Source organism: Schistocerca gregaria, chromosome 2, assembly GCF_023897955.1.
Source record: "Schistocerca gregaria isolate iqSchGreg1 chromosome 2, iqSchGreg1.2, whole genome shotgun sequence".
Taxonomy (NCBI): domain Eukaryota; kingdom Metazoa; phylum Arthropoda; class Insecta; order Orthoptera; family Acrididae; genus Schistocerca; species Schistocerca gregaria.
The window spans coordinates 275,539,624-275,563,541 of record NC_064921.1 but is presented as its reverse complement, the minus strand read 5'-3'; the positions used below and the strand labels follow the sequence as shown (position 1 = coordinate 275,563,541).

General features: G+C 43.8%; 1 protein-coding gene and 1 non-coding gene across 4 annotated transcripts in view; both read left to right on the top strand.

The window, feature by feature from the left end:
- The window catches only part of LOC126336866 (NADP-dependent malic enzyme-like), a 401,213-nt gene that overhangs the window by 332,649 nt on the left and 44,646 nt on the right, over nucleotides 1–23,918 (top strand). The gene's annotated exons all lie outside the window — the stretch shown is intronic.
- LOC126337464 (5.8S ribosomal RNA) lies at nucleotides 291–445 on the top strand. Its single transcript, XR_007565047.1, has one exon. It is a non-coding gene; the product is annotated as a 5.8S ribosomal RNA (ribosomal RNA).

Here is a 23,918-nt window from a genome sequence, read left to right as displayed (position 1 = left end):
GATTCGAACTCGGGATCTCCTTCTTACTAGGCAGGCGCTATAACCTCAACAGAGGACACAGGAATTAGGGCGGCTGCGCGGACTTATCCTAAGCACGGCTCCGCAAAAGACCCACATTGTCAACTTCCTCCAGCCACTACGAAAATAGTGCTCCCTGCCCATTAAGCTCAATGAGCACTACTTTCGTAGTGGCTGGAGGAAGTTGAGTATGTGGATCTTTTGCGGGGCCTTGCTTGGGATAAGTCCGCTCAGTCGCCATAATTCCTGTGTCCTCTGTGGCTTAGGGCTTTCACCCAGGACGGTGGATAACTCGGCTCGTGGGTCGATGAAGAACGCAGGAAATTGCGCGTCGACATGTGAACTGCAGGACACATGAACATCGAGGTTTCGAACGCACATTGCGGTCCAGGGGCTCCGTTCCCGGGTCACGTCTGGCTGAGGGCCGGCTACATATACTGAAGCGTGGAGCGTTTGCCCCCCTTCGGAGACCTGGGAATGTCGTGGCCGCCTGTGGGGCAGGCCGCGTCTCCTTAAACATGAGATGCGCGCCCATTGCCTGGAAGTTCGCATACCAACGATACAAAAATTTAAAAAAATATTTTAAAAAAACAAGAGGCCGGCATGGTAGCTCAGCGTGTTCGGTGAGGGGGTTAGTTTCCCTCTGTATAAAAAGTACTGAGTTAACGGATCAACGAACAAAATGAGATTGACAAAGGAAAAAAAGGGCTTAGGGCGCCTGTCTAGTAAGCAGGAATTCCAGAGTTCGAATCCCGGTTGGGCACAAATTATAAACTCTCCCTGTTGATTTCTATCAACGTCTCGTACACAGCTGATGTTTGTAATCCACCGAAATTTTTAGTCTGCATTAATAAACTCAATTTTTTCAGAAACGTTTTTCCTGCAGTCGCCAACCTGCATTTTACGTCTCTGATCTTCAGTTATTTCGCTGCGAGAATAGAAAGCCTACTTTAATGTCTGATTTTCTAATTGTAATTCTATAAGTATCACTTGCTTTAATTCTACTACATTACATTAAGCTTGTTCTACTTTTGTTGATGTTCGTCTTATAAAATCTACTCAGGACACCATCCAGTCCATCTAACCGATGTTCCTGACCGTTTGCCATCTGAGTTTTTCTCCTTGAGCTTTAATTTCGTTTCCAAATTGCCCCTTGGTTTCCTTCATTGTTTGCTCAGTGTACAGAGTGAATAAAATCGGTGACAGGCTACAATCTCGTCTTACTTTCTTATCAACTACTGTTTCCCTTTCATATCCTCCGTGTATTAGAACTGAAATCTGGATTCCCTGTATTTTATCCGTCCTACTTCCTGTCAAAATTCTCACGAGCCTCCTCTAAATCTACAAGAGCTAAAAACTTGAACATACTTAAGTATATCTGACCGGAAAGGAGTCCTTCAGAATATGTGGGCAGTATCTTAATTAATGGTACGTACTACACGGTTTCTAAGTTGGCGTGAACAGTGCCTCATGTGTGTCGGAAACAGCGGGACGTGATTTGCAAACATCTATAATAATTAATACAGTGCGTTGCATTCTTATCGTATCATTACACTAAAACTTTGAATTTCAATAAGTGTAGCAAATTTTGTTGGAACACAATTTTTTCTTTTCTTATACCTCTACATTTTTCACTTTCTCATGCCAATACTTGGGATTCTGAACTAGAGGTTTCAGGCATACAGGTCATACCCTGCTTTGGTGTTTGTGTGGGCATGTATCAATAGTATCGATGTTGCCAGTTTTATCGGTGAATCGGTTTCTGAAGAAAACATTGCTGCCTTACTTTAGCAGCGGTGGAAATACACTCCTGGAAATTGAAATAAGAACACCGTGAATTCATTGTCCCAGGAAGGGGAAACTTTATTGACACATTCCTGGGGTCAGATACATCACATGATCACACTGACAGAACCACAGGCACATAGACACAGGCAACAGAGCATGCACAATGTCGGCACTAGTACAGTGTATATCCACCTTTCGCAGCAATGCAGGCTGCTATTCTCCCATGGAGACGATCGTAGAGATGCTGGATGTAGTCCTGTGGAACGGCTTGCCATGCCATTTCCACCTGGCGCCTCAGTTGGACCAGCGTTCGTGCTGGACGTGCAGAGCGCGTGAGACGACGCTTCATCCAGTTCCAAACATGCTCAATGGGGGACAGATCCGGAGATTTTGCTGGCCAGGGTAGTTGACTTACACCTTCTAGAGCATGTTGGGTAGCACGGGATACATGCGGACGTGCATTGTCCTGTTGGAACAGCAAGTTCCCTTTCCGGTCTAGGAATGGTAGAACGATGGGTTCGATGACGGTTTGGATGTACCGTGCACTATTCAGTGTCCCCTCGACGATCACCAGAGGTGTACGGCCAGTGTAGGTGATCGCTTCCCACACCATGATGCCGGGTGTTGGCCCTGTGTCCCTCGGTCGTATGCAGTCCTGATTGTGGCGCTCACCTGCACAGCGCCAAACACGCATAAGACCATCATTGGCACCAAGGCAGAAGCGACTCTCATCGCTGAAGACGACACGTCTCCATTCGTCCCTCCATTCACGCCTGTCGCGACAGCAATGGAGGCGGGCTGCACGATGGTGGGTCGTGAGCGGAAGACAGCCTAACGGTGTGCGGGGCCGGTTGCGAATGGTCCTCGCCGATACCCCAGGAGCAACAGTGTCCCTAATTTGCTAGGAAGTGGCGGTGCGGTCCCCTACGGCACTGCGTAGGATCCTACGGTCTTGGCGTGCATCCGTGCGTCGCTGCGGTCCGGTCCCAGGTCGACGGGCACGTGCACCTTCCGCCGACCACTGGCGACAACATCGATGTACTGTGGAGACCTCACGCCCCACGTGTTGAGCAGTTCGGCGGTACGTCCACCCGGCCTCCCGCATGCCCACTATACGCCCTCGCTCAAAGTCCGTCAACTGCACATACGGTTCACGTCCACGCTGTCGCGGTATGCTACCAGTGTTAAATACTGCGATGGAGCTCGGTATGCCACGGCAAACTGGCTGACACTGACGGCGGCGGTGCACAAATGCTGCGCAGCTAGCGCCATTCGACGGCCAACACCGCGGTTCCTGGTGTGTCCGCTGTGCCGTGCGTGTAATCATTGCTTGTACAGCCCTCTCGCAGTGTCCGGAGCAAGTATGGTGGGTCTGACACACCGGTGTCAATGTGTTCTTTTTTCCATTTCCAGGAGTGTAGTTCTGGTATGGGCTTCGACACATGTGTTTATTTCTAAGGTGTGGCAGCGAAATCGGTAAACAGGATGTATGTTCTGAAGCTGGTGCCCACTGATATTCTCTGCCCTCCATTGTGACATCGCCAGCAGCTCAGAAAAAGACAAGACAATGGATTCACTACGGCAACGACGTCCAGCCTTCTCCGGTCTCGCTGCGTGCCAAAGAAAATTGACTGACGCCAGGTGTTATTCAGAGTTCAATTTCGTTTATTTGATTCTTACTGAAATCAGATTTCGGCGTGCAAGAAACCGTTGATCTCTGGACGTTTATAAGAACTGTAATAGTGATGGAAAAATTATGCATAAACAAGAACAGAGAGCGTATTTCTTGCACAGGATGTGGGAGGGCTTACAGAATAACATAGTGCTTGTTACTAACACATGTGGCATGGAGTGTCCAATACATGGATATAGACAAGTTCTGAAGTCGCAGATACGTGTTTCAAAACAAGTAACAAAACATTCAAGGCGAGAAATTGTTATTTCTCTCAGACACACGGCGATCTGTTATGCTTTGCGGCGTGGGTTTAGCTTTCTGTTGCCAGTCAATCCTGTTTCTGAGAAATAGCAATGTTGTGGTCTGGAATGTTACTAACGGAAGTTGACGGCTTGCATTTACATGTCCCAATGATGGTTCATTCGGTGGTTATGTTTATCTGCAAGGAGTTAATGGTACCAAACCTGTTTGATGTCGTTGGCACAGGAACAGCGGACTAATTGCATTCTAAGAAAACCAGAGTTGTGGTTGTGGTACCTCAGCCTTGCTTAGTAGGCATTAAGTTATCCCTCCGACCGCCAAAGAATATGTGTAAGCTCCATACACATAAGGATGTGAGGCCTCCACACGACGACGAAGCTATGAGTGTTTTAGTTGTGTACGAAGTACCAGTGGGCTGTGCCCGTTTGATTTCGGAATGCACCAGGGGTTTACATGAAGTTGAGGGGTTGGGGTTGTGTTCGTTTTTTCTGTGTGTAAGCTTCTACCTCCACACAGAAAGACCTCCTACCACCGAACTATTTTCTTTCCATTAAGTTTGTTAGTACCAGCTTTTATTTTCCTCCAAAACAAATGTAAATCGAGAATCTTCCTGAAAAATAAAGAGGGATTTATATGTGAGTAGCCCATTTATCTAGCACTCATTGTCTAATCTCGATATTGCTGACTCAGTCGACGCTAGGTGTAGAGATGTTAAAGGGACGTATTTTGCCGGAATGTTTGACATCTAGCATACAGGCAAACTGCTTTGCGCCTCAGACCAAATGCGAAACTGAAACAGCATATTATTCGTGTGTTAGAATTGGCATAGGCCATATTATTCTTGGTGTATGCTTTTCTCCTATTGAATCTACGGAAGACGCGCCACATAAACGTTATGTACTAAATGCTAAAATGTTCTTCTGAGATCAGAGCTATACTTGGCAAAAATAATATGGAAAGAAAATTTCCATTCTAATTTTAATATAGTTATTGCATGGTTAGGCAGTAAGTGAACTGTATTTAGTAGGGCATGACACATACTTCTTTATAGCTGCAGAATGTATGCCTTGGTGATAGGCTCTTTAAGGACGAAGCCTGTGGGAATTGTTCCTTTCACTTGCAGCTGACATCAGAAGACGACAAGCACTTTTACTCCGCGACCCAGGGCCAAAGAAACGGCTAGCAAAGGCATTGAGCGGAAGACGTGAGATAAAACCATATACCGCTTTCTTGTCCTAGAATAGAGCAGGTTGGTCTTGCTCATTATATTTCCTACAGGACACCCTTGACTGCACAAAGCTGAGAATCCAATTATACTGAAATGTCTGGAAGCCTGAAAAAGTAGTCTGGTGTACGTATGCAGTTGACTCACTGCGACATTGAGACATGCGGAAGGATTTCTATAGATAGCATTTCTACCCTCACATTTGGCACCGTAGTCGCTCAGTTATATGTGTGTGTGTGTGTGTGTGTGTGTGTGTGTGTGTGTGTGTGTGTGTGTGTGAGAGAGAGAGAGAGAGAGAGAGAGAGAGGAGGGGGGGGGGGGGTAGTCCCTGCTAAATTAACAATTAAGGCAGGGTTAAGAGTATTCAATAAGAGTACAAGCACTTGACCTGATGTAATCGTGGATACAAAATGTACGTATGAAATAGTCCATCGAACAAAACCAAATGCATAACACATTGTTTCTCAGCCACTTTCGGTTGAAAAAATTCGGAATTTGTTGTGGGACATCCTGGAACATTCGCGCTTCGGCCCTTAAAGTTCCAAAAAGGTCCGCTAGGTGGCGGCACTAGTCGGTGCCTTCAAAATGGCGTCTGTAATGGAGGTGTGTTCCAAGCATAGCTGTCATGAGTTTCTTTTGGCGGGAAACCAGAGCATCGCAGTTTTTCATAGGCGCTTGCAGAATGTGTACGGAGACCTATGAACAGAAGCATGGTGAGTGATTGGACAGGGCGTCAGTCATCATCGCAACAAGATCTTGCAAACCCGTCCCATTTCCCGCTTCAGGATCGGCTGCACCCAGCTGTGACTCCTGCAATGTAGGACCGTGCGGTCGTTCTCATTAGAGTTGATGCAAACGAACTTCTTCTTCTCCAACACAATGCAAGACCTATCACAAGAGTACGCTCACGAGATGGAATCGCAGAACTTCATTCGAATGTTCACCCTCGTTCGCGCCACAGTCCAGATTTCTTCAATCTGTTTCGACGAACGAAGGATGCACTCCGCGGCAAGCAATAAGTTGAAGATGGGTGGGTGATTGTGCAACAAGACGTAGACTCCACGTCGAACACTAGATTGATACTATCAGGGGCTCCCAGTATGGTGGCATAAGGCCATTGCATTGAATGGAGCTTATGCTGAAAAATACAGTTTTGTAGCCAAAATAATAGGGAATAATATGGCGTATTGGAATCCTGAATAAAACTAAACTGCTTTCAGAAAAAAAGTTTTGCAGCACTTATTGAACGCCGCTCGTACATTGCCCGCAAGTCTGTTGAGACATTTTGATGTGCGTTCCTGTGATACACTAAAGTGCTGAGGTTGGGTTTCTAACCTTTCTCCAGTGTAGTGTGTCATGCGGGGTGTTCAGTCTCTCCGCGGTGCCGTATGATTGTTCGCCTGCCTGGGTTACTTTCCTTAAAGTGGACTCTCCCAACATTCCACTGTTTCTTTTATCTCAGCTAGCGTCAGTAGTATCGATGGTGTGTGTCGTTACGTGTTGACGTGGATGTTTAAGTTTAGTTATTTCGTTCGTTTGTTTCCTTTTTTGTCACTGTTAAAATGTCAACCACTGAAAAACGTGTGTTTTTAGTCGAACAAGTCTTCAAATCTGGCAGTAAATACAGTTTCAGTTCATCAAACATTTCAGGTTTCCCGCAGACAACACTCCCACATAGCGACACTGTGCGAGGTTTGGTTAACAAATTTCGAAGTACGGGTTCAGTGGCAGATGCACCGAGAAGTGGTCATCCTAGCGTTTTGTCTGAGGATAAACTACTCGATATTTCGGATAAAATGTCCATGAGTTCGCACAAGTCAGTAAGGAAACTCTCCCAGGAAATTGATGTTAGTGTCGGAACGGCCCACACAGCTGTAAGGAAAAAATTACAACTTTTCCCATATAAAGTGACAACCGTGCAAGAACTGAAAAATACTGATCATGGCAAGAGACTGCATTATTGTCAATGGTTCAAAAATTTCGTCCAACGACATGGAAGGGATATTCTTAATAAGTTTTTCACTGATGAGGTGTAGTTTCATTTATCCGGGTACATGAACTCGCAAAATTCTCGTATGTGGAGTAGTGCAAACCCATTGTGTGTTCATGAGGAACCACTTCATTCTGTGAAAATAGGAGTTTCGATTGCAATTTCTAGACGTCGGTTTGTGGGTCCCATATTTTTCAACGAAACAATAAACGCCCATCGATACTGCAGTGATATTCTGTACCCATTCATAGGGGTTAAGTGAAATACTGAACGGTTATTGTCAACAACATGGTGCAACTGCGCATACAGCTCGCATTTCAGTGTCACTTCTTGCTGATGTTTTTGGTGGTCGCGTAATTTCACAGGGACTTTGGCCTCCACGATCGCCTGACCTAACACCAACTGACTCTTTCTTCTGGGGTGCAACGAAAACAAACTGTCTATAAAAACCGTCCAAAATCTATCGATGAATTGAAAACTGCAATATCCACTTTAACTGCTTCTGTTACAGAAGAAATGTTACAGCTTGTGTTTGGAAACATGATTAGACGAATTGTGTATTCAACGACAGGGGGGACACTTTCAACATTGAATGTGAAAATTTGTAAGTAAAAATGAATATTCAATAAATTAATAACTTGTATTTCACTGAGTTTCATTTCGATATATTCACTGCAGCATACGGCACGCGCGACTAACAATCATACGGCACTGCGGACAGACCTTTTGAACACCCCGTATATCCATGTCCTGCGGGTGACCGTGATGACCAATGTATCGTATTGTTGTGATCGTATTACTCTAGATAAGTATGAAAATATTGGAAGCGACAGGGCGGAGTCAGGTTCCAGCACATAGTCTGCTTCCCTTGTATAACGTCGAGAAAATTCTAAATGCTTCAGGCCCCATAGGAGACACACAAATCCCTATGAACAGTATGGCGTACACGCACTCGGTGAGATAATGCGCAGAGTTTTGGAAATAGAATACAGGGGAGTGGGTCGATACTTGAGGTCACGTCTATGTGCCACCTCCACGTCTCTCCTAAGAGGTCACATAATAGCGATGGAAAATTTCTTTCGCCAACAGGATGCGAAGCGGTTATCCACGGTTCGATTCCCACCTCTGCAGCTTCGATTAGTAGCCTTCGTTGCAGAGGCAGATTTAGGGTTCAATCGTTCCAGAATTTTGTTCCTGTTCTGTAGATATCTGCTATTAAATTTTCGTGGGGAAGGGGGCAGGGGAGTTCTGCAATTCGTTGGCTACTCTCCGTTTTAGTTCCGTCTTTTTTACCTTGAATCACATTCTACTGTTTTTTATACATAACATGAGAACTTATATCACCGTAGAGTTTTATTTCTGTTATTCTTTCGGCAACTAATTAACCAACGCTAATTCCGTATCCTCCCAACCCACCACTCTCCCTCCCTCCCTCCCCTATCTGTCCCCCCACATTTATTCTCCAAGTACTATTTCAGATGAATAGTGTATATTGTGACTAGTTGATATTCTGTGAACACGGGGCTCAAAATATGAACACCTCTAGAAATTTCCTATGAAAAATAATGTTGGTATTGGGTGATATATTCTCGACCATCCGACGGAATTGGTTACAGCACCCGCCCCACTGAAACGTAAGCCCAGGAAGAGAGTGAATTAAGACATTTGCGCCATTAGTAGAATGACCTAACAGCAGTATCCGCTGAGTCATCTCCACAATACATTAATGTGCTCTGCGGTGTTGAGCCTTAGGCACAGTTTTTGCGCTAATCCACTCGGCCGCCGCAGTGCTTGTCAGGGTGTTTATTCGACGTCACGCTGTGGGTGTCGCGCCTGTTGACAAGTGTACACTTTAGCGGCCGACGCAATGTGAATCGCTAAAGCAAACATAACGCGTCAGCATGCCCAGCACAAGGCCACGAGTCGTCGGCTGACACAGGCCAGGCCATTTTGGCTCTGTATCAAACATGCAGCACTAAAGCTCTTGTTTTCAGTGGTACATGGCCATGGGTCTCCTGCTCGCTACTGCAAGCTACGTACACTTACGACCAAATAATTACGAGCATTTACTTCAGTCCCGATGGTGCGACTCATTGTGGAGACTTCAGCAGTGGAAGCGTTGCTAAACATGACCACAATTAGCTCATCCCAAGTAACGGACATAGATGCTGTGTGCAATGCGGGAACATTCGTCTCTAACAGCGTGAGAGATGTACGTAACATGGGGGCGGTCATTTGATCTTGTTGGCTACAAGAGAACCCTCACTATCGTATAGTGCTCATGCAACAGTTACGGCATAAATCGTGAGTTGAGGCTGTACTTCGCTTTGCCGAAAATGTAAGACTACACAGATGTTGTGTGGCGAAAAATGTGTGTGCAATTTTATCATTGCTATTTCTTCATTTATCTGCGGCGGGGAGGGGGGTCGACGAGACGCCTGGAGACTTTCTTCGTCCTCTGTATGCACTCTTTGTATCAGGACACCACCATCGATCCGAACTGCAACCCACTGGAAGAGAGATCGAGTGCCTCCAGTGATATAGTGATTAAACAAAATCGTTGGATAAACAAAAGTTACGACCTGCTGCTAATAGGGAATGTTTCGTGAACTTCCTTGGCAGTAGAATACTAATACCAAATGTTGCAGATTTGTCTGAAACTCATTCGGAATCAGATTGTTACCACCGTTAATTTACCTGCTTTTATAATAGTTATAGTGGTTTTTGTTGGCTAACCGACAGTTAACAATAAAGCCCTTCTCCTGTCTTTATTGCAGCTTTATGGCTAAAACACATTTCGAAGCATATCTTCATCTACAGATCGTTCACAGATACGCAGCCAGTCGCATTGGTATTGGAGTTGGGAATTTCAGCAGTCAGCTGCAGTCCAGAAGGTGAAGCTATGAATAGAATTGTGCTTTGTATAACAATAAGGTGGCGTTAACCCGAGAGCCGGAGTTCATCATTACTATCACTTATGTATTGTCATATTTAGACTTTTGATGTTCTAGAATTACTCGAACTGCCCATTCCCTTATGAATAGATCAGAGCACCACTACGTGACCAGCGTAGCGCCACAAACAGAAGTTAATCTAGCCTACTGAAAGTTATGTCTGACTGAAAAGTAGAGGACATGAGAAAAGCCCACTAATGGATGTTGGAACTTTGCATTTTGTGTGACGAAGCTCAGGTCTACGAGAAACGAGGACGCTCGCAGGGAGTGAATTCCCTTATCCACACGAGACGTTTTATTTTGGACTCAAATAAGACAAAAAGCTACTTTACGCGCAATATACGACAGAGGAAAGGAAAATTGCTTCAAAAGTGATGTACAGTTAGAAATGGTTTGTGACAGCTTTTAGTGAAGTATCACTAAATCTTTAATTTTCCTCTATCAACTCTGCTTGTGGTACCTTCATTCAAAGCACTTTTAGATTTTTGCGTGCAACTTGAATTTGGCCTGTTTGGAGACCACTGAGTCACAATAAAGGAGAAAAAACGAAATATTTAGTTTAGTCATTCTTACCTCCATTTTTGCTCCCCATCTTTTCTCTCTCTACAATTTTCGATCTCCGCTGTTCTTCGATAATTTACATATACAGACAGGAAACGTATTCTTACTGTCCCAGGGCAAGAAGTATAGCTTTTCAGAGTTCACAACAGACTAATACCTCTTCTTTCAGCTGATTCTGTTAACTGAATCTACTCAATAGCAAATTTTTAAAAAAGGAACTTGCGTAACTTGACGGGTGAAGACTTGGCCAATTACAATAAACAAAAGTGTATTAAATGAAGACATCAACGAGCACTCCACGTAGTTACTACGTAAGCCGCCCCAGTAACGGACCCCCGATGGCTTTGCTTTTGTGAGGAGAGCTATTTATCGCTCTTCTACCGGAGGGTCAAGAGTCTTCTCATGAATAGCCCTTCCGCTTCTTTAAGAGAGTCTCGTCGCTCACTACTAGCACCAGCCCACAGTGCATTAGACTGGCGCTGTTATACGGAAAGAACTGTAAGCCCCAGAGTTGACTGATACAGCCCACTGTGCTTCTGTGTTGTTTGCTGTTTTAGGCAATGTTATTCACGAAGCTTACATAACTTCCCAAATGCAAAATTACCTTGATTACTGAAAAATAGAAAGTGAAAAAGCAATTTGTCGTAAATAACTTTTTATTGCTATTGCAAAGTGGAGTAAAGCAAGAGCATTTTCACTATGCCTAACGCATCGAGGGATGCTGATGTGTAGTTTCATGGGTGGCGTAGCAAATTAGCGTATAACGGAATAAATTATTACCGTAAGCAAGTCTTCGTAAACCGTAACAAGTCGAAGTTTTGTGATGCTACTGCAAACTCCTGCCTTTCCAAAATCCCATCTGTCTCTCTTTTATAGCAGTCCCTTTCTAATTAATTTCACACCTTTGACTAGCAAATTACGTATACTACCTCTTCCTCCTTCTTAAGTTGAATCACAGCCATGCTGGCCGGTGTACAGAACAAGTAGTCGCCGTCCGGCAAGGCGATCTTACCTCGCGGTCCGTCTCCCCCTTCTCGCTAACTGTCGTTTCACTCACTACGTAATCGGTTTATGATCTAAAAATTAATCTAGTTCACGTCCACCGAAGCAACAAAGTTCAACAGGAACCAGAGGTCTCCGGAGGGAGCAGTAGTGCCTGCTACCAAGGTACAGAAAATCCTGTTACTGCATTCGGTGCAGTTACGATTTACGATCTCATTAATTGGCGCTGACAATACGTCGCTGTTCAACGGCTACGAATTTTTAGACGTTTAGCACGAAACGGTCGCCAAAAATAGCGCGAAGAGAGTACTCTTTGAGACTCGACGCTCTTAGCCGAATTGCTCCGCCGAGAGCAAGTTGACAGAGGCAGGGCAGGGACGTGACGTCACGTCACGGCCAGAGGGGATTCCCCCTTCGCCCCGCGGCCCACGCAATCGATAATACGCCTGAGCCCGGGCTGGCGACACCACAGTCGCACGCAGCGACATTAATCTCCCCCACACGTATTTCCTGTGCAGAAATAACAGAAATATGGCCTCTTGACCCATTCACAGTAGACCTTCACAGCTATCATTATGAATTCAATGTTTGAGAATTTACCAGTATTGGCTGTACCGTTGACGAAGGGAGTGTACTGCACAGCAGAAACTGTAAAAAATTACTATTGTGCAGTCGAGCCACTGCTTCACATTTCCTTTAGAAGCTTTTCAGTATTTTGTTGTCTGCCGCTACCTACGTCGGTCAAATTGTCAGGCTTCACTTTGAGGCAAGCAAAGTCTTGCAAACTGCAGGACTCGGTGTGCCTTCCAGTTTTCGATTCGATTATTCACGCACAGTTCCATGCAAGTTTTGGCTTCTAGGAATTTACTTCTATTCTGTTCATCATCATTATGGCGTCTTCCCGTTCTTTTCTCGTGCCTTCGAATCCATCAAAGAACTTTCCCTGGGTCATTTTCCACACATTTGCCTATGAGTCGCCCACGTCGATTTCATTTTAACTAATACACGTACTCGACTAAAGTCTACCACTAACTGTGTTAACACTGGTTTTTTTGTGCTAGACTCTATTAAAAGAAAGATCGGTTGATAGAACACATCGTGATGCATCAAGGATTATTCATTTAATTATGTAGGGAAGTATGGGCCAGAGTAAAAATTGAATAGGGGAATAAGATTTAAGCTTGCCGGAGTGGCCGAGCGGTTCTAGGCGCTACAGTCTGGAACCGCGCGACCGCTACGGTCGCAGGTTCGAATCCTCCCTCGGGCATGGATGTGTGTGATGTCCTTAGGTTAGTTAGGTTTAAGTAGGTATAAGTTCTAGGGGACTGATGACCACAGCAGTTAAGTCCCATAGTGCTCAGAGCCATTTCAACCGTTTGAATAAGATTTGACTACAGTGAAGAGGGTAAGACAAATGTGAGTAGCAATAGTTAGGCAGAGGTAAAGTGAGTTGCACATGACTATATCGACGTGGAGAGCTGCTTCAAACCAGTCTTCCGGGTGAAAGAGCAGCAGTAGCAACATCATCTTCATTTGTATTAGAAGCAAACAGTACAATGTCATCAGCATGATGTAGGTACTTAACGTACACTACTCTGCTAAACTTCAGGACAAGATGGTTAAAGCAATATAAAGTTTAATTACTCGATGGAAACGAATGATATGTGCTGGAGCATGTTGCCAGATGTCTTCCAGTAGTGCACAGAACGCTGAACTTCACATGGCGTGAAGTCAATGAAACTACCTTTGCGAATTGCGGCTGGCTTGGCAACACGAGCTTTTGAAGGAACTGCTAAAATCCAGTAGGGTGTCCAATCAGCGAGCAGTTACCGTGCACTGTGGTGGTGTGGAGACAACAGGGAGACGACTTCACACACGGAAGGATCATAGGAAAACTGGAAGGACGAAATTTGACGGGTGTAGCACAGTATATTGCTATTGGTAACAGGTTTGTCTCACATGCGTAGGGAGCGTTCCGAACAACAGGCAGTGCTGCTGGAAGGAGAGGAGGCGGTCGAGCACGATAACCGAGCGAGGTGGCGCAGTGGTTAGACACTGGACTCGCATTCGGGAGGACGACGGTTCAATCCCGCGTCCGGCCATCCCGATTTAGGTTTTCCGTGATTTCCCTAAATCGCTTCAGGCAAATGCCGCGATGGTTCCTTTCAAAGGGCACGGCCGACTTCCTTCCCTAATCCGATGAGACCGATGACCTCGCTGTCTGGTCTCCTTCCCCAAACAAACCAACCAAAACCGAGCACGATGAACTACAGCAGCAGATGACCACCGGCTAGAAGGGACCGATGTTAGACAGCGGGTGCAGTTTTGACAACATTCAACAGGTTAACAAGGCACGCAGTCTCACGCTCCACAGCGGCATGTTGATGGTCTTCTTACCAAATGATCAGTACGCTGTGTTCCGTTTACACCCGTGCATCGGCAGCATCATTTGCAGTGGTGCCAAGAGCATACCGACTGGGATCACGTGCTCTTCTCGGATGAGAGCAGATTGTCTGAGTAACGATTCTGGACGTCCCCTCAAATGGCGAGAGGCGGCAACAAGTATTGCACCCAAGAAATCTGTCGAACATAATCGTTTTGCTGATCCATGAGTTATGTAGTGTGAGAAGGCATAACTTTGAACGGGCATACTGACCTCCAAATTTTTGAACAACTTATTGTAACAACATGGGAGTGTTCTCAGGTGTGCTTTCAGCTTTGACTTCACTTTTATGGATGACAGTGCGTGGCGGCATCTAACATCGCAGGTGAAGGAGCTCTTGGAACGAGAGGATGTTCGGCCAGTGGACTGGTCTGCCACTGCCCCCTACTCAAACGGCACCGAGCGCGTTGGGATGCGTTGGAGAAACGTTTCGCAGCACGTCCACATGCACCAACGGCCATCCAGCAGGTATCAACAGCGCTAGTGGGGGAATGGAAAGGCTTGTCAGCACAACTCGGTCCCAACTGTATCGCCAGATGAAAGTACGTTGCAGCGCATGCATTTTCGTCCGCAGTTGTCACAAACCCGATTTAAAAACTACCCCCCCCCCCTCTTTTGTATCGGCGAGGAGACCATTATTCAGTGTAATTATTGTCTTTGAATCAAAATGTCATATTTGTTCGTCACACCGCGTATTTCTTTCACTTCTGTACTATACAGTAGCCTTCTGTTTATGGTCCAACTTTCATCGAGCTGGGTTTCTTGGCGGTGGCATGTCTTGCCGAAGGTACCTTCATGCTTAAGTTTTGCACAATAGTTTATATTATACTTGAGAGTCGGCCCTCGGTTTCAAAGGTAATAGGAAAGACAGGAGTAACGATACACTAAACCTGTTATTTCCAAAAAAGAATATGGTTCGAATGGCTCTAAGCACTATGAGACTTAACATCTGAGGGCATCAGTGCCCTAGACCTAATAACTAGTTAAACCTTTCTAACCTAAGGACATCACACACATCCATGCCCGAGGCAGGATTCGAACCTGCGACCGTAGCAGCAGCGCGGTTCCGGACTGAAACGCAAAGAACCGCTCGGTCACAGCGGCCGGCTAAAAAGAATATACGTAATAAAGCTTTATGATCATTTTTGAAGGCAACTGGCCCTCAGTAACACCTCAATATTCGTAACTCAATATTGGAAAATATTATGGAAATGTTCCGTGATTTTGCGGGTCATCGCCAGCGGAATGGAAAAAGTCCTCGTATTGCTTCCCTTAGTTCATTTGCTCCAGAGTGACTTTTAAGCCTCAGAGAGGGGGAAAAAAGCCACGTAAGGAAAAAAATATCACATGGACTGAAATCAGCTGACTGAATGGTTCAACTGGTGTCGCCAGGTAGATCAGACGAAAAGAGACCCGTAAAATCCTACACTGAAACAGTGTTAGTAACTGAAAAAAATTACTTCATCCAGCTCGTCTCATATAAAATTTTTGCAGATCTCGTTTCGTTAGATGTTTAGCGTCTTTCAAGAAGTGGGACTAGTATCTGCCCAATAGGAGTCTTCCTTTCCCGCATGCCTACTTAAAAGTCATTAACAAACTGAAATAGTTTGATAAGCCTATAGAAATTAAAGTGATACCTGCTTCCTAGTAATAAAAATACCGCTAATAATTTAATGATAATAAAAAAATTGATAGACGTAATTTGCTATGCTACCCAGGAGATGTGGTCATGGACTCAGTCTTTCACTTCCACAAAAATATACAATTACAGATCATTCTTACAAACAAAGCCCTGTATGCCAGAAAATGTCTTTCCATTAACCGGAGAGGTGCGATGGAGAAATTGAAAGTCTGACGCTGACGCTGAAAAGACGAGCCTATCCTTGGCTCGAGGTGGTGCAGTTTAGACAAAATTTCTCATTCCTGCGGTTCCTGTAAAAGAGACAAAGATATATTGCCACTCTTGATTATTGGTCCTAGCTGGTGTAACCTGAAAATTGGAAGTCAGGGGGGGGGGGGGGGAGAGAGAGAGAGAGAGAGAGAGAGAGAGAGAGAGAGAGAGAGAGAGAGAGAGAGAGAGGGAGGATAATCCTCAGGGAGGTCCTAGGCCCTGTAGAAGATAATGGGGAATTCAGAAGGCGATCTAACTAGGTACTCTATGAACATATCGAGAGGCTGCCTGACTGTGCAAGAAAAAGCAAGGTAGCTTTCTGTAGCCGTGTTGCAAGATTGCCTAGAAACAGATTGACCAACCGTCCGTTCACCTTATGGCAAAAGAAGAAGGTTCGCATCACTTGGCTGACAGAAACTGAAAAGGGCATAAAAAACTGGGAATAACAGTCTCTAGAATAGACAGTCTGTGAGACGTACTCTGAATGAAGTTCGAGGATTTCAGGAAAGGTACCCCCTAGACAGAAGAAAGGAAGGAGTTACATCGGCAGAGGATGCAACGGTACTGAACAAAGATCAAAGCCCAACAGTAGAACAAGCGTGATCCAAAGTAGGTCCATTCGGAAGAAGAAGAAGAAGAAGAAGAAGCCATTACAGATACAACAAAACGTTCTGTATCTTGAAGGAAATAAATAAAAGCTATTTCTCTCAGAGTATCAAAATTCTTTGGGTTCATTTTACGTCTTGTGGTTGAAGGAGGACACTGAGGTAAGGGGTTATGTGGACAGGAACCCACAACATTGGGCAACAAGTTTTAACGAGGTTGGTAGAGAGCGAAAGTACCAACCTGCTGCCTCTTGCAGTAGTCTATATGGAGAAGGAATAGTCCGAAGAAACTGCAACGTAATTGGAATTTTGGAAAGATGTAGTAAATTATAGTGCTTTCATTCCGTGTTCTGGTTAGAAATGAGAGTTAAGTTTCAAGAATACGGACAGTTTCGCTCTTTCGGTCAGTACGGACTACTAGATATGCTGAAATGTGTCGTATTATGTTACCGTGCTCTTCTGTGAGTGCATATTCTCAGAGTGTCGGAAAGTAACATGTTTTAGTACATAGTACTTAGGGTACTTGTTGAGTTCTTATTATGTGTACCTTAACAAACTTGCCCCTTACAGGTTAGGGAGTCTTTCTTTTTTTTCTTTGTCTTCCTCTTTTTACCTTTTTTTTCTCGATCAGCTAAAACTTAAAAGTTCGATTTTGGGAATTGGACGAAATGTAGCCACTAATTCAACTCCGTGCGTGGTCCAGCAGAAATGTCATCGTTAAACCTCCCCCTCCCCTCCCCCCTCTCCTTCACCGCGTACTGCTGCTTTTAGTTCTAAGACGTAAATTGCAGTTAATTACATTGTTACAGCACAGGAACTTTTCTAATTACATTTTGTAACTGCATTTCTGAAAGTTTTGTTCCCTTAAAAACTTTATTTCCCCCTCGACCAGCCTCCTCTCTCACCGCCCTTATCACGGAAAGGGTTTATTAAGCAAGGAATCGCTTTTAAGCATATGGTGCTCAGAAATGGCTCATAGCGGTCGTGTTGATAATGGGTTCCAGTTGTCAGTACTTACCAGCGAGGGTAATAGTGAAATTTTGTGATGTTTGCTGTGTTATCCGAGGCTCCTCTGAGTGACTCTATTCCCGGTACAGGGCCTGACCTCTACATTCACATGGCTGGAGACATCATATCTGTAACTTGAACTGCAAGATACCCATGCAGTTAAAACGATACATTATACAGACGTGGTTTCACATGGTACTATGTGGCTCTTTCATGAATTCAACTGTAATTTAGTGTCGCTTGCCTACCAAAAGAAAAGTTTATGTTGTTGCCACATGTTGCTATTCGCCGCATTCGAAGACAATTTACATGTTTGTATTCGTAGCTTAAACTTCATCGTACCCAGTTAACTTCATTTCCATAATGTCATATTTATGTCGCTACGCTCTTCTTTGAACGTCTAAATACGTCAATCATCAAAGCTCGTTTTAATCGCCTAAATGTCATAACACCATAGACACCAACATGCACTGCTGTCCGAATAATACTGCTTTATGTGAGTAGTATATAAAAATGCATAATATTCCCTTATATTAAACTGCCAGGAAGTTTCATATCAGCGTACACTCCGCTGCAGAGTGAAAATCTCATTCTGGATTCCCTTATTTTGCTGTCACAGTCTAAATCTGTAAAAGAGAAACATGGTGGTCGTAGCAATACTTAAATTTCAGAGATCTGATTTTTGGAACGATACCATACTAGCGCAAAAATGTATTCACAGCAACAAAGAAAGTATCCAAGCTATTTAACAGTACATGGTGAAAGAGTTCTCGTGAGTTTTTCTATTACACTCACAGACCAAGAGAGGGAGAATTGTCTGTTACAACAATTCCTTTCTATTCTGGTTAGTAGACGCAGTATACGATAAAAACAATACATGTTTACCGCATGGTCTCGAAATTTTTCTGATCACTTTTCCGTGACGAAGCTCTATTCCTTATTACAGTTTCATCAGGAATATTGCTGGGGAATTGGCATTAAGTTAAAATTCATTAACAGCAAGTTTATGAATCTCTCAAAATTCTAGTTTACGATGATTCGTAACGCTCGAAGATCGCTCAAGACCGGCTCACACGAAACTTCTAACCATTTTTCTTTACAAATACTTTGCGTTATCCCAGAATTTTCTTTATCACTGGAAGTGTTCAATTTGCCTCTCTAAAAGTGGTTTTACGCGTTCGCTCTTAGCCGCATTAATAACCAGGATAAGAACCTTCAACATTGCAGCGCGTCAGCAATCGTTTGTTAATATATTAATGGAGGCGGATCTCAGTCCATTAATATAACCAGGATAACTAAACCTGTCTGGTGGAAGTCAAAGAGCCCAGAAGCATTATTTATGTCGACAAGGAGTCTTAACGTGTGTCATTCAGGAGTTCCCTAATATTCTTTACCTATGGTAAACAGTTATGACGAGCGAACAGTCTCAACGTACTGCATAAACTGATAAATCAGCCATATGGGTGGTCTTTTTACGATTACTTGATATGCTCCTAACATTTCTGGTGAACATAGGCCACTCATGGATGTGTACTCGGGAATATCATTGAAGCATTATCAATCGCACATCCATAATGCTTCGTATAGTCATAATAAGCTTGAGTATCGTTCTTTATTGAGGACCTTTCTAAAATTCCTGAAAATAATCTACCTTTCCACTAAAGTCTGCTTTTTCTTTTTTAGCGTTTCGAATCTCAGAAAAGAATTTTGTTCCAGAAGCGCAGTTTTCTTGAACCACTTTGTGGATAGTCTGAGTGAGTGGATAATTTTTTTCTTTTTTCACGCAGCGGATATTTACAGGATACTGCTGATCATAACATCCGTAATCTCATCTTTTGCAGCTCATATTCGCGAATGTCATAAAGACATTGCCTTGTTGACAAAGAGGAGTAAACAACGAGAGTGGTGCTGCAAAGAATAGCCTTTCTAATTGGCAATACTCATCATAATAATAGGCGCTAATTCGTTAAGCCTTTCAAGGCGTCCGCCTGCTTTGAATAGAGTTTTTAATGCACACCTACTTGCCGCATAAATTAGCACCTTCTGTTTAATTTCATTGCGTAATTGTTCAGATATATCAGTTCATCGGCCTGACTTCCCATTTGTATCAGCTTTGATCATAGTTTCCTTGTATTTGTTTGTAGCTTTGCCCTGGAACCATAATCTCAACATTTACGCTTTTCTTGGTACTACACTTGAATGCCAGAGTTGTTCACATATTCTTTCTCCTGACAACAGAATGAATCCAAACTGGCGATCACGTGCATCTACTGTATCTGAGTACCTTCTATACAACAACAGTAATCTGAATCCTATAGCCGGTCGATGTGGCCGAAATGTTCAAGACGCTTCAGTCCTGAACCGCGCTGCTGTTACGGTCGCAGGTTCGAATCCTGCCTCGGGCATGGATGTGTGTGATGTCCTTAGGTTAGTTAGGTTTAGGTAGTTCTAAGTTCTAGGGGACTGATGACCTCAAATGTTTAGTCTCATAGTGCTCAGAGCCATTTTGAATCCTATATCAGGATTCCTGTTATTTACTTGAATTTAAGTCCTAAAACAATGCAACGGGTAGTCTGCTCTGGCCAACAGCTTCAGCAAGAATCGCTTACTGATGTCTTCGCTCTTAATGTGACATGAAAACATCTACAAAACCAGTCTGAGTTACTGTAACTTTTCCTACGGAATACCTACGTGTGTAGCTGCCTTTTGACTAGTCTTTGTTTTTACATTACACTCCTTTCCCATGGATATTCCTGAAAAGCAAGAAACACCGAGGTCTTGCGCACCTTCTTGGAGAGTGTAGAGTGAATTATTTTGTTGACCAAAGATGAGTTCTGATGTTCACTATGATTAGACTTCAAGGTTCTCATCCGACGAATTTATGCGGGAAGGCACACTGACACTGACGCATAGTCCGATGGTCACTAAACATACTCCAGCTTTCGTCCTCTTGCCACTAAAATACTGGTCGTGCTAATTACTTCCATTAAGAGAATGGAACTAGTTGTCCCCTGGTAGTACAGCCTAACACTAGCGTGTATGAGTGATCTTGGTTGCGGAGCGCTGACAATGACTCACGTACGTTGTCAGATGTTGCAGTCGTACATTATGAAACAGGATCCTCTTATCCAAGTTATGAACCCGGAATCTGATACGACGTTCAAGGCGACACACATGTTATTAAGTTCGTCCGCGATGAGGTCGATTCATGCTTCAGCATGAAATATAAGATTACTATTTTTGTTTTGTGAAAGATACGACGTTTTTCCTATGTCAAAATGTGACTTAATGGAGCAGGAGATACTTATTAAGCTCATAACTTGGTACTTTGTCCATAATTTTTACCATGCAGAATCGTGTGTATTTCAACTGGTACTTGATTTTTAATTGCCGTATTCAGCAAATGCAAGACAAGATACAGTTAAGTATTTGAAGAGGTTGAAAAATCAGCAAACCAGTGGCAAGACGAAGGTTTATTAGCCCTGGGCCTAGGTTTCGATATTTCAAAAATATATTCTTCAGAAGGAGTGGGCCCTGTTTTTAAAATTTTAAAAGCACATGGACATTAATTTTAAAATTTTATGAACAGGGCCCACTCCTTCTGAAGATATTTCAAGGATTAATAAACCTTTGTATTGCAGCTGGTTGGCTGATTTTTCACCTTTTCCGATTTACACAGTTGCTGTTTCGCTGCCACGTTTAAGATTTTGAGTTAAGTATTTTGTTGTGTTTTGAAAAATGAGGACTTTTTTTGCTAAAGTAAGCAAAATAATCCGAAATTCACGAAAAATCATTGCTTGTAAATCCCCAAGCGTGAATTTCGGATTATCCATCTTTGGATAAAAGTCTAGTGTTCTATAACGTCATCTACGTGAGGTAAATGTACATTAGTATAAGAAAACAAACCATAACACGTTATATAGCGACTTAATGAAAATTCTACAAATTAAATAGTTCTTGAATAAACTAGGAAAATAAATGAGAAACTTCCGATGATGGCACAGATTTGCTGAGGTGTGCCGAAAAGGAAATAAAATGATCTTTTGTAAAAAGAAGAATCCTGTCACCTAGAATAAAAAAAGTTACCTAAAATTAAAATACTTTCTAGAAACGTTTCACTGTCATTAAGCATCACATACTAGATGATCGTTGCATCACCGAAAATAATTTATTCTCATTCTTGCTTTTACTGAACGTTCAATGGAATAGTGTATGTGCTTTAGTTTTGCATCTGAAACTAGAACGCTGCTGCCAATAATTGATATAGGACTCCTTCTAACAGCATTTCTTTTCTCGAAACATCGATTAGTGATGTAATTTTGCGTAATATTGCGTAGATTTGCGAAGTAGTAGTGGAGCCAAAATTGCGATAAGTTATTTAAATGTTTCCCATAACCAAACACTGATAGAACGAGGTTATCTTAAGCAAGCTGCAGCCAAACAGGATAGTACTGGTTCTGGCGATCCCGACTGGGTTCTGACCCTGCTGATAAGTGGCTTCAATATTAACAGAATCCGCTGATGACCGCCGAGTATTAAAATAACAATCTAGACGGCGTGGAGACTTCAGTGGTTCACGAAGTGAAATATAGCACAGTACTTGTTTTTTAGCTAGAAGCTGAGTTATGGTACTGTAGTAAGATTGGAGAAGGTGCTCAGCGAAAATAATCATCTATGGGAGAAAAGGAAATATAATTTTATAAAGTTGATTCATATCCAAGTCGTGGTGTTATGAGTGTGTGTGATAATATGCATTTTACACTGCCTGAAGCAGTGAAGCACACAGAAGGGGAAGAGGAAACTAAATGAAAGTGCAGTATTGTAATCGTATGTAATCTTATTGCAGTGATTACAAATAAAGTCAGATTCACAAAGAACTTGGAGTATGAACCCACTCATCACTATGATGTTGCACCCGCTCTGGCCTGGATGCATAGACTGTTTCGGATGGGAAGAGTTCCATGAAATCACTATACACTGAAGAGCCAAAGAAACTGGTAAACTTGCCTAATATCGTGTAGGGCCCCCACGAGCACGCAGAAGTGCCGCAACGTGACTTGGCGTGAACTCGACCAATGCTGAAGCAGTGCTAGAGGTAATTGACACCACGAATCCTGTAGGGCTGTCCATAAATCTGTAAGAGTACGAGGGGAGTGGAGATCTCTTCTGAACAGCACGTTGCAAGGGGTCTTAGATATGCTCCATAACGTTCATGTCTCGTGAGTTTGGTGGTCAGCGAAAGTGTTTAAACTCAGTGCTCCTGGTGCCACTCTGTAGCATTTCTGGACGGAGGTGTCGCACTGCCCTGCTGGGATTGCCCTAGTTGGACGGAATGCACAATGCACAATGAACGTGGATGGATACCAGTGATTAGACAGGATGCTTAGGTGCGTGTCATTCGTTAGAGTCGTATCTAGACGTATCAGGGGTCCCATATCACTCCAGCTGCACACGTCCCACACCATTACAGAGCCTCCACTAGCTGAACAGGCTCCTGCTGACATGCACGGTCCATGGATTCATGAGGCTGTCTCCATACCCGTACACGTCCATCCGCTCGATTCAATTTGAAACGAGAGTCGTCCGACCAGGCGACATGTTTGCAGTCATGAATAGCCCAATGTCGGTGCTGACGGGCACAGGCGAGGCCTAAAGCTTTGTGTCGTGCAGTCATCAAGGGTACAAGAGTGAGCCTTCGGATCCGAAAGCCCATATCTATGATGATTCGTTGAATGGTTCGCAAGCTGTCAATTGTTGGTGGCACAGCACTGACACGTGCAGAAATATGTGGAAGGGTTGAACTTTTGTCATGTTGAACGATTCACTTCAGTCGACGTCGGTCTCATTCTTGCAGGATCTTCTTCCGGCTGCAGCGATCTCTAAGATTTGATGTTTTACCGAATTCTTGATAGTCACGGTCGACGCGTGAAATGGTCGTACGGGAAAACCCCCACTTCATCGCTACCTCGGAGATGCTGTATCCCATCTCTTGTGCCCCGGATATAACAAATAATAAAGTCGCTTAAATCTTGATAACTTTCCGTTGTAGTAGCAGTAACTGATCTGACAAATGCGCTGGACACTTGATGTCTTACTTTGGCATTGCTGACAGCAGAACTGTATTCTGCCTGTTTACATATCTCTGTATTTGAATACGCATGCCTGTACCAGTTTCTTTGGCGCTTCAGTGTATATTGTCCTGAGGCAAGCTCATCCACAACTGTTACAAATGATCCTTGATCTCCAGTTCTCTGGCACTGGGACTGAGTTGACATCCGAGCTAATCTCTCACATACTATATCGGGGACAGATCTGGGAATCTTGGTGGCCACGGTAGTATCCCAACATGACGCAGGCAGTTCATAGAGACACGTACCTCATGTGGACGGCATTTCTCCTGTTCAGAATGGCACTACGATACTGTCGAATGAAAAGTAAGACATAAGGACACTGAGCGTCAGTTATGTACCATTGTGGCGTCAGAGTTGCCTCGAACA